Raw genomic sequence first — 10,900 nt, forward strand, 5'->3', positions numbered from 1 at the left:
ATATATTATTGTCATTTTGTTTATTTTTTTTGGTTACATCTTCTGACATCAGACTCGGACTTCTCTTGAGCTGAATTTTAATGTGCGTATTGTTATGCGTTTACTTTTCTGTATTGGCTAGGGTATAGGGGGAGGCTTGAGATTTCATAAACATGTTTAACCCCGCCGCAATTTTGCCCCTGTTCCAATTCAGGAGACTCTGGCCTTTTTTAGTCTTGTATTGTTTTTAATTATAGTTTCTCGTGTACAATTTGGAGTTTAGTATAGCGTTCATTATCACTGAACTAGTATATATATATTTGTTTAGGGGCTATCTGAAAGACGCATCCGGGTGCGGTAATTTCTCGCTGCATTGAAGACCTGTTGGTGACCTTCTGCTGTTGTCTGCTCTATGGTCGGGTTGTTGTCCATAAATGAGATGGCTGTAGTGTTTTATGAAAATCCAAGTTGATATGAAAAAGTTATACAGATCTATAAAAATTACAGCAAACTGCCAAACAACCTAATATTCTGTTAGATCAATATATAAATGAGATAGCTGTAGAGGTATATGAAAATCTAGGTCAATTTGAAAAAGTAATATTTTTTTTTAAAGATGACTCTTTAGGCTTAACTGAAAATTTTAGCATTTTTTTCACCTATTAAATAAATCCATAATTTTGACAGCAATACACTAATCAGCTAAACATCCTGGAATTCTGCAAGATCAATATATAAATGGGATATCTGAAGAGTAATATGAAAATCCATGTTGATTTGAAAATTCATAGAAATTTTTAAAATTGACTATCTGAAATAAGTCCGAAACTGAAAATTCTAGTTTTCAATCTTTTAATCAGATCCTTAAAATTGACAGAAAGAAACCATGCGATCAATTTTTTGAGACCACAGTCAGTTTTTACCAAGATATTCAAGTCATCAATCAGACATTTAAAAATATATTAAGTAAAGATGAGGCCAAAGAGTGCTGTTGCGATTCCATTGAGTCATATCAAATATTTGGTCGACCAGTCAAAATATGGTCTTTTCATACTCTGAGCAGTTTGTAGTATTAAGAGGACTCATACTTTTTTTTTCTGCATTCAAGTCTAAGGACATTTAGTTTTTACAGTCCAAATCAGTATAGGACATGCACTCTTTTTGTCGTAATTAGAATTTGAACTGGTCCCACCTGCCTGATAAATATTGCGCGGTCCCTAAGTACAGATCTGAGAGTACTCGCAGTTTCTGACAGATAGTTCAAAGTCAATTAGAACTAAAAAAAAACATACAACTAAGAATAAATTATCAATCATTACACATCCAATATTGAATAGATTTAGTGTTAAAACGTCACAAACAGTCAGAGAAAAACATGACCTCGATGCCAAGATGGAGGTATCTACAAACTGTAGATCTATGAATGCACATATGTATAGAACAATACTACTAAGTTTGCTTTTAATTTGCTGATAACAAAATCAGTATTATACATATAAAACAATATTTAATTTTCTAATTACAGTGTTGAATTGGCAACGTTTTCAAATAGGTTTAATTAAAAGATCGATACATTTCACCAGGATCATTTATTATAAATTTTCGGGCAAATCATTCAACATCTTTGTAAAATATGAGAATGTGCTATATAGTCTGAAATAAGATATCTAAAGATTCAACCAGACGTCAAAATTCAATCTTTATATTCATGGAAGAATTTAGTAACTTTCATACTTTTTTTTTAGAAGACCGATTGCATCATTCATTCAATTTAGGAAAAGAATTATAACTAATCAAATTATTCACCCTAACGAAAGCCAACACCAAATCACTAGCATAGGAGGTCATTTAAATTGGAATATTTTATCAGTATAAGCTTGCCTCCAACTTAACTATTATGTTGTTTATATGACTCAATAAGAAATAAATAATTTATACCAGTGTAAAAGAAACCAGCATCCACTAAAAGCTCTGGGGTTTGTTCAGTTCTCCATATACCGATAAATGTTTTTAATCTAGAATCTTTGTCTTCTAAAACAGGATGCATTGGTTTATAGATCTAGAACAAAAATAATAAATTATCTAATTACAGTTTCCATTTGTTAAAGTCATATAAAACGAGAGTCTGATTGAAACCTATGTATATCCAATTCTTGAACTAATGAATGATTACACCACAAACGTATAGTCTTCTGTGAACGATGTTATTTTTATTTACGCATCCATACCGTATAATAGTTAACAAAACATTTCTCTCGGTCTGTTGTGATGTGGAAATACGGCATCTAAATAATTGTTGTGTGTTGAATCCGTAGTTTACCGATTGTCACCTTTATAGTAAACAATCAACAAAGAAGCATGGATATTGAGCGCGTGTATAACATGTATCATAAGTTACTATTTTATTTGAATGATAGATCCATTCGTATTGCGATCACCGGATGTTTATGAGAAAGGTCACGTTGAGTTTACTGCATACGGAAAATATATCGGCAAATTGTTTTCTGGAAGTATATTTTTTCTAAATTTTAACAAATTGTAGAATTTTCTTGAGAAAAAAGTATATGTACATAAATTTGATGATAAACACTAACCATTTAGATATAAAAAAACATATGCATCACTTTTTTTTTAATTTGAAGTTTCATATGACTTTAGGTGTATTAACATTATACTAAAATGGACATGGGAGGGCCTGGTCTGTTGATGAATGATTTTCTTGTAATTGTTCTATAGAATGCACTTATGACAGTCACACAAAGTTTATCCGCAAAATTAATCTCGGTGCTGATTGAAAGGTGGAAAAATATTTAATCAGACGAGAAGAAATTGCTAAATTAAATCAGACATTATATTTGAAAATTAATTTACGGATCAGCTGTGAATACAGAAGAACACTAATAGTTCAAAAGCATTGTGCTGCGGCGAGGTTATTGATTTTTTGGGTAAATTGCTTATAGTATTTCCCCGTGATTATCAACTGCAACGGTTGTAAAGCACCCACTTAGCAAATATTATGCTATACTAGATTAAGGTAAGACACAACTTTGGAGCTTCAACCTAAAGATATGTAATCTGTTTCTCTAGAAACGCGTACGGTTCTCTGCTGTTATAGGTGGGCGACAAAAGATTTCCAACAGTCATTATATTTGACACCAGAAACAAGACAACATATCGTTTGAAAACCCAAGAATATATATAGTGCATATTAGATTATTAAATATACTTATCATACCCTATAAAGTAAGTGTTGAACACGCCATTAGAGGAAAATAAAAAAATATATAGAATGTTGCGGGGATGGTAGGTGATAGCCAATACAGATTCAAATCTGTTTTGATTATTTGCGTCGAAAAGATTTGTTTACATAACAAACAATAATTCATTTAGTCAATTTATGTATCTCTATTGGGTTTTTTTATATTTTGAGATAACCCCTTGTTTTTCGTCAACTGTAATCCGAGGTATAGACATACCTGCAAATGTCTACTGAGACACAAATATATGATTTATGTTTTTTTCTACTACCAAAAGAGACTGTACCTTATCTACATAGTCATCCCCCTTTTCAGTTCTCAGGAACAAACACCTGCAGCTATTTCTAGCATGTTCAACCCATGGATCATCTTGCGGATTCCATTTCGCTATTGCTAGGTCACAACAGAAGCATCTGACAATATCGGCGTCACCTTGAAAGACTTCTAAATGTTATTTATTTCAATCAGAAGACAACCCAGTACATACATTAGGTTAGCAAATGGAAAATGTTTGTTCGATTTTGTCAAATTGACGGGAGATTTCACATAATGTCTTAGATAATTAAGATTTGTTTTTACAGTTTTCTCATTCAATTAACATGATTAAGGGAATTTGAAGAGAAAATGTTTTGTTTTTTGTTAGAATATTTTATTGATGAAAAAATTAAATAAAAATCTTAAAACAATGACACTGACCATGTCCAATCTAAATCATACAAGATAATAGCAGTTTTGTTTTTAATTAAATGAGGGAGAATTCCAATGTAATATATGGAACATACCTAGTAATGTGCCTGCATTACAATTCGTAGGAAGTCAAGCAATTAAGTAAAAAGAGGTATTTTTCGACCATATTTTAATGCTTTCTTTGCTTTGATCAGATCTTCGACATGTAAGATAGTGTAAATATGTCCAATACTTCATAAAAAAAATAATATTTCTCCGCCCTGTATATCAGACTCAGAGTATTCGTGTTTAATGAGCGTCACTCATGAGTCTTTTATAGAAGAAACGCGCGTCTGGCGTAAATATAAATTTTTAATCCTGGTATCTGTGATGAGTTTATTTGCAACCACTGGGTCGATGCCACTGCTGGTGGAGATTTATTTCCCCGAGGGTATCACCAGCCCAGTAGTCAGCACTTCTGTGTTGACTTGAGTTATCAGTGATATGTTCATAATTATAAATTGACTGTTAATAAAACTTTGAATATTTTGAAAAACTAAGGCTTTTCTACCTCAGGAATAGATTACCTTAGCTGTATTTAGAAAAACTTTTAGGAATATTTGGTCCTCAATGCGCTTCAACTTCGAACTCTATTTGGCCTTTAAAACATTTTTTGATTCGAGCGTCACTAATGAGTCTTTTATAAACGAAACGCGCGTCTGACGTAAATATAAATGTTTAATCCTGGTATCTATAATGAGTTTATTAATATTATATATCAAGTAGATATGACATTCTATAATGTCTAGACTTAAACGTTTATTATGTTTTATAAATTATATTAAATTGAAAATAACGATAGCCAATTGTTGAGCCAAAAACGTTGTATTTTTTTTCGTGTATTATCATAGTATTAATATATATATTCAATGAGCTGTTACAAAATACCTACACATTTCATCATTGAAGTTTTGTATTTACTTTTGTGAGCACATTCTGTCATAGGTTGCAATCCTGAGTACAGAAGTGCATCCATAAAATATGTTTTAATCATTGATATTTCTCAAAACATTTCTTTTTCATTTAAAGAAGGATTTTATATTTATTTATATTGTAGTCCTGTAATGTTGTGTTGTCGTTTTAATGCTATATTTCACATGGCCATAAAAGAGGAAGGTTTGGCATACCACAAACCCAGGTTCAACCCACCATATTTTCCTTTAAAAATGTTCTGTACCTAGTAAGGAATATGGCCATTGTTATATCATAGTTCGTTTCTGTGTGTGTTACATTTTAACGTTGTGTCGTTTGTTTTCTCTTATATTTGAGTGTGAATTCACATTACTATAAGACATGTCACGGTACTTATCTATCCCAAATTCATGTATTTGGTTTTGATGTTATATTTGTTATTCTCATAGGATTTTGTCTAATGATTAATCCGTTTCTGTGTGTGTTACATTGGTGTTCTGTCGTTGTTCTCTTAATTTTAATGCGTTTCCCTCAGTTTTAGTTTGTTACCGCGATTTTGTTTTATGTCCATGGATTTACGAGTTTTGAACAACGGTATACTACTGTTGTCTTTATTTAAGTATTTCTTAATATGCATATAAGATGTATAATGCAATATTAAGCTATATCAATGCAACATCGGTATATTTCACCAGTAACTCGTTTACAGAAAACATGTAAACATTAACAGTATCTTTAGAAATTACAACTGATATTCGACTTGATTGCACAAATTAAAATGTATCAAGGTGTGCACTGATACATGTGTATGTTAACTTAACCAATTATCAAAGCTGATCCCGATTTGACCTTCCTCCATTCCTACATAATATTAAAGGGTCAATTACTAGCCAACTTTCACCGTACGGGAACCTTTTTATGTACATTATTTGGAATTATATCACAAATGATATAGAACAAATTTGAAATGAAAATAATATTAATTTATATTGATGGTTAACAATGTACACAAACCAACTTCTTGTGACTTAAAGATAGCAATGATGTTACCTGTGTGAAAATATCCAGCCTCAGCCAAAAGTATTGGTTGCTGTATTGAGGAGTAGCTCCAATTTGTATAGGTCTGTATTCGTGACACGACACTTTCAAATTGTGGGTATTTAAGCCGTACAACAGATCCATCAGTCAACTTAACTGTTGTTGAATTATCAGTTTCAGCTAAAATGCTGTCAATTGTTGAATGAGTGTCTTGAAATGAGTATTTATCTTTCATACGCATTGAATTGTAGTCGATTGGGAAGGTGGTATCAAACGTTGGACACATTTGTAATCCATAAACAAAACTACACTCCGGACTGTAGAGGGCATGTGCTTCTGTCGGACTCAGTGGTTTAACTGAGGCTTTGTAATTACAGGTGAAACATTGAACAATATTGTCATTGCCAGTGTAAGAAAATCCGGCTAGTGTTAATTGATAAGGGCAATACAAGGGATGAGTTGGCCATTTTTTATATGATGCTAAGCGTTCTTGTGGGGAGTTGATTATCACAAAAAGCATAATACTTGGAATATGACAAGGACAACTAAAAAATAGCGCGAATTGTTATTTTATACACATTCATTTCTAGTTTAAAAATATGTAATTATCCTCTTCTTTCATTGATGTTTATGAACTGATGTTATATTCCATTATATATAATATAGCAGCTTTAAATGAATTTCCTAAAAAAATGTAAAAAAAGGACATTGTATACATTGTTAAGTGCGTGCAACAAGTGAAATAGTATAAATTATTTTTCCCCAGTGATGCATGCACGAAAATGAAGAACTGTACCAACTACCAACATGAATGGTTCCGTAAAGTTGGTTTTAAAACATCATTTACTGAGCAAGAAGGAAAAGGTGCCCTCCAAACATACTTTCATATAGAAATATACATATATATTATTATAAAAAAAAACTGAACAGGGGTACTATGGTGACACCAAATTCTCAAGCTCTGTTTTGATACCAAATTTTCTAAATGTACTTTTTGACACAGTTACAGCGATACACGGGAACTAATTTGTTTAAAATATGTACTACTTTCTTGTTGTCGATTAAGTTGTTATTTACCTTAGGGGATAACAAGTCACCTGACCGCTTCAACATGGGAAATCAAAATTAACATATTGAAATATCTTGGAACTACAATTCGCTAATGTGTCTTCCCTTCAATTTGTTTTTAAATATTTTGCAGGGGTATCAACCGTAGATGCAATGTTAAGACTGATTTACCCGTGGCATTAAGATTCAATTTAAAGAAATCACAACTCCCCTTGTTCTTCACTGTCCAATGATACTAAGCCACTTGCATGAGTAGTAGTATTGTTTTATTTTATTAACGAGATTTAAACGTGGTATTTAGCGAAAACTGTATAATGGAGAAAAAAAGGTGGCCAGCTTTCCATTCATTGACACGTTGTTTTATTTATATAATATGAGATAATTAGTGTTGATTGTCTCCCCTACACATGGACAAAAACTCACTGAAGTAAATTTCATTATTATATTTTGAACAGGAAAAGTATATCTTGACGAATAATAACTTGATCATGCACCTAAAAGAGAAGCATATAAGGACTCGAGTATATAAATAGTGTGGTGCACAGTGTATATAACCAAAAGAAATTTTGAAAAACATAGCAAATAATATTTATTTTTACAATATACAATGTGTTTGTTGTGCAAACATTAAAGGTAGTGAAATAGGCATAATGATGACATCTATTAATTTATAATATACGAGCTTAGTAGAAATGCCCTGCTATATTTATATCTTTTCTATATTAAGTATCATATTACTTGGAAATATTGTAAACAGCATTTATAAGAAAAGTATTACTGTATTTATATAATATAAGTTGATTGGCATATGATATCTATACCTTTTGTATTTCGATATTTCCTGGGCTATCTTCTATTTCACTAATTTGATTTAAAACATTATACACAGATGATGACAGAAAAATGCAACATAACAATAAAAAAAAGACAATATACATGTATCAAAATAACATTTCTCTGTGGCTAAGGGAAGCAACTCATATTGATATGTTACATACACTTTCATATGAAAAACATCCACTTTTTATCCTTTCATTTATGATATATTCGGAAATTGATTTGATATTGATATTCGAAACAATTTGTGCAAACAGCAGCTAGTACTGAACACATACAGAAAAAATTTAATGCATACTTTAATTGAATTCCCATCTAAATTATTTTTTGCTCTTGATTTTAAGGGAAGCAATTCCAGCTTAAAATATTTTCAAATTATACATATTTATATTACAGATCTATTTTAAATGAGAATTTCACAATTAACATATTAAAACCACCACTTATGCAATGATGTAAAAGAACAAACACAAAAAAAAAAGAGAGAAATATTTTTATAAAAACTTAAAACAATCTCAGATCTCAGAATGAATAATCGAGTTGATATATATTCTTTGTATGTTTATAATCTTGTATGAATATTGTTAGTGCTTCATAAGCCTCTAAAGGCTGGCTGATATGGTATGCTATTGCTAATGTATTGAAATGTAATTGTAATTTCATGTATATTGTATCAGGTTGCACTTTAAATAAAATAAAATCTAAATCTATAGGTTTTTTTTATTCAAATTACATGACATTAATCATGTTAATGAAAACTAACAATGTATCTTAGTATTTGGAAAATAGAATCGATTACGAATTTCCTTCATTGTAAACATACTTATCATGCAAGACTGGACATAGAATTAAAATACCTTACATCTCACCTAAATTTTTATGTAAAGAATCAGGAAGTTGTTTGATAACACATAACAATATTCTAATTATATCTGGTTTATATCATTATTTCAATTATTTTGCTTCCATTATTGAAAATAAAGCATATATACTTAAAAAACAAATAATAAAGGATGTATGGCATGTCTTGTGTAAACTATTTATCTGAGGTATATACACGATTAATTCGTCAGGTCTTTTTTTGGAAAAAGAAATAAAAAAATTGTGTATTTTGTTTGGCAATAGGCCAAAACTGTACAAAAAAGATTACGAATGCTAGATGGTTTCAACAGAATCAATTTATATTTGACCGAACTGATTAAAATAATAGGAATAAATTTCATGTTTTCAAATCGCTTAACTGTATTTACCTTCACGAAGAACGCACAAAACAGAAATCCATTGATGTATAACTGTGTATAATATGTAAGAGTTCAGCTAGTGTTTCCCGGAAATGGATCTCCAACCTATGCATAGACAATCCAAATATTTCTTATTGTATTCAATTTGTTAATTATTTGATGTATTATTTGCAAGAATCCGAGGAAAAAAAGTTCGACTGAGTCATCACATAAATTAAATAACAAACGTCTCTAAAAAACATAACTTGGTGATATATGTCACCATATGTACAATAAATATCAAAACAAAAATCCAAACGATTGAGATGTTCAGACATTGCATTTGTATGATGCTTTCACATAGACACAAATAAGACCTCCCTTATGATAATAACATTTAAAATATTAACACGACGACAACAAAAATGAGGAGGTGGGATGGAATGAAAATGCAATAAACTTGATTGATTGTTAACAAAAGACGAAAAAGTAAATTGGGATTCACAACAAACTTCTGAGGAATTTTGACTAAGCCAACGAACTGGCTGTAGACAGTTCTTTTTATTCTCCGGATGGGGTTGTGCAACGTTTGGCAATCTAATACATTTTTAGAGGATTTGTGATAAGAATGAATTCAGTATTTTTTTTTTAAAGTTTCAATATATCTTGTTAAAACATATAAATATTGTAAACATCAACTTGAGGAATATATAATTTCATTATATTGTTTTATTTTTGGTGTTCAAATGCCACTTTTTAGCACCGCATTTAGGCTATTTCGTGGCGGCCAGTTTTTATTGGTCGAGGAATCTAAAGTGCCCGGAGAAAACCAACGACCTTTGATAGGAAAACTGACAATCCTAGTCAATTAAGATTGGAGTTATTATTTCATTAAAAACCAGGTTAAACAGCTTCGAGATTTAAATTTTGCACATTAACAAATAAAAGACATGAAAGATGTATGATAAAATGGAACACAACACATAAGTAATAATCTCAAATTCCAATTGTTGAATAGTATAGCACAGAAACTGTAGTACTGTTATAACATGAAGCCATACGAGAAGTACAATCATAACAGAATCTTAAATCGCCTTGGTTTGTGTTAGCGTTCGTGCATATAAACCTTGGTATATTTCGCCTATTTTTATAAGTGTTTATATCAAGGTTGCCTTAACCTTGCTGGAGCACAAGAGTAACTAGTGACACAAGGAGTATTACTGATTGAGTTCATCCATAATGACATTGCTTTGAAAGGTTTTTATTGATCTCATTAACACACAAATAGAATTTCAAAGTCGACCTTTCATAAATAGTAGCGAAAAAAATGATAATTATTGAACGACATCTGATCGAATAAAAAGTAAAAATATACGGTCTACAACAAACTAAAACTGTCTGCATGACATTTAAAACTGTTAATTGCGTCCAACACGGTGTTTGCAGATTGTATTAAGACTGTTAGTGATTTTGGGGAATTTTGGTGTTTATCTTAGATTAAATTTTCACAACAAAACTAACTGGTACATGTACTTGATGCATAATCTTTCATTTGACACTTTTCTGTACAACAAACCTTTTTGTCACCTATAGATAGATGATAATAAAAAAAACGTTATGTTTATATTATGTCTGTTTGTCTCAAGTCAAAATTTAAATACGTTTCTGGTTTATAGAATGTTGTCAATCACGCCCATACCAAAATTTTGAAAGACCAACAGTCCAAGGTAAAACGCATTGCTTTAAAAGTGTTTTCTATCAATAAAACCCTTATGGTATGGATTTTCTCACTGTTTGTAGACTGTACTTTGACCTATAGCTGCTGGCTCGCAGTTAATTGATCTCTGGTAACGAGAGTTCTCA

General features: G+C 31.0%; 1 long non-coding RNA gene across 1 annotated transcript; it reads right to left on the reverse strand.

Moving 5' to 3' along the window:
- Window positions 1-426: 426 nt before the first annotated feature.
- On the reverse strand, window positions 427-6,262 carry LOC143048635 (uncharacterized). Its single transcript, XR_012969901.1, has 3 exons — window positions 5,925-6,262; window positions 3,523-3,668; window positions 427-2,038 (listed from the first exon to the last, which is right to left on the reverse strand). It is a non-coding gene; the product is annotated as an uncharacterized LOC143048635 (long non-coding RNA).
- Window positions 6,263-10,900: the final 4,638 nt, after the last annotated feature.

Source organism: Mytilus galloprovincialis, chromosome 10 (assembly GCF_965363235.1).
Source record: "Mytilus galloprovincialis chromosome 10, xbMytGall1.hap1.1, whole genome shotgun sequence".
NCBI classification, from domain to species: domain Eukaryota; kingdom Metazoa; phylum Mollusca; class Bivalvia; order Mytilida; family Mytilidae; genus Mytilus; species Mytilus galloprovincialis.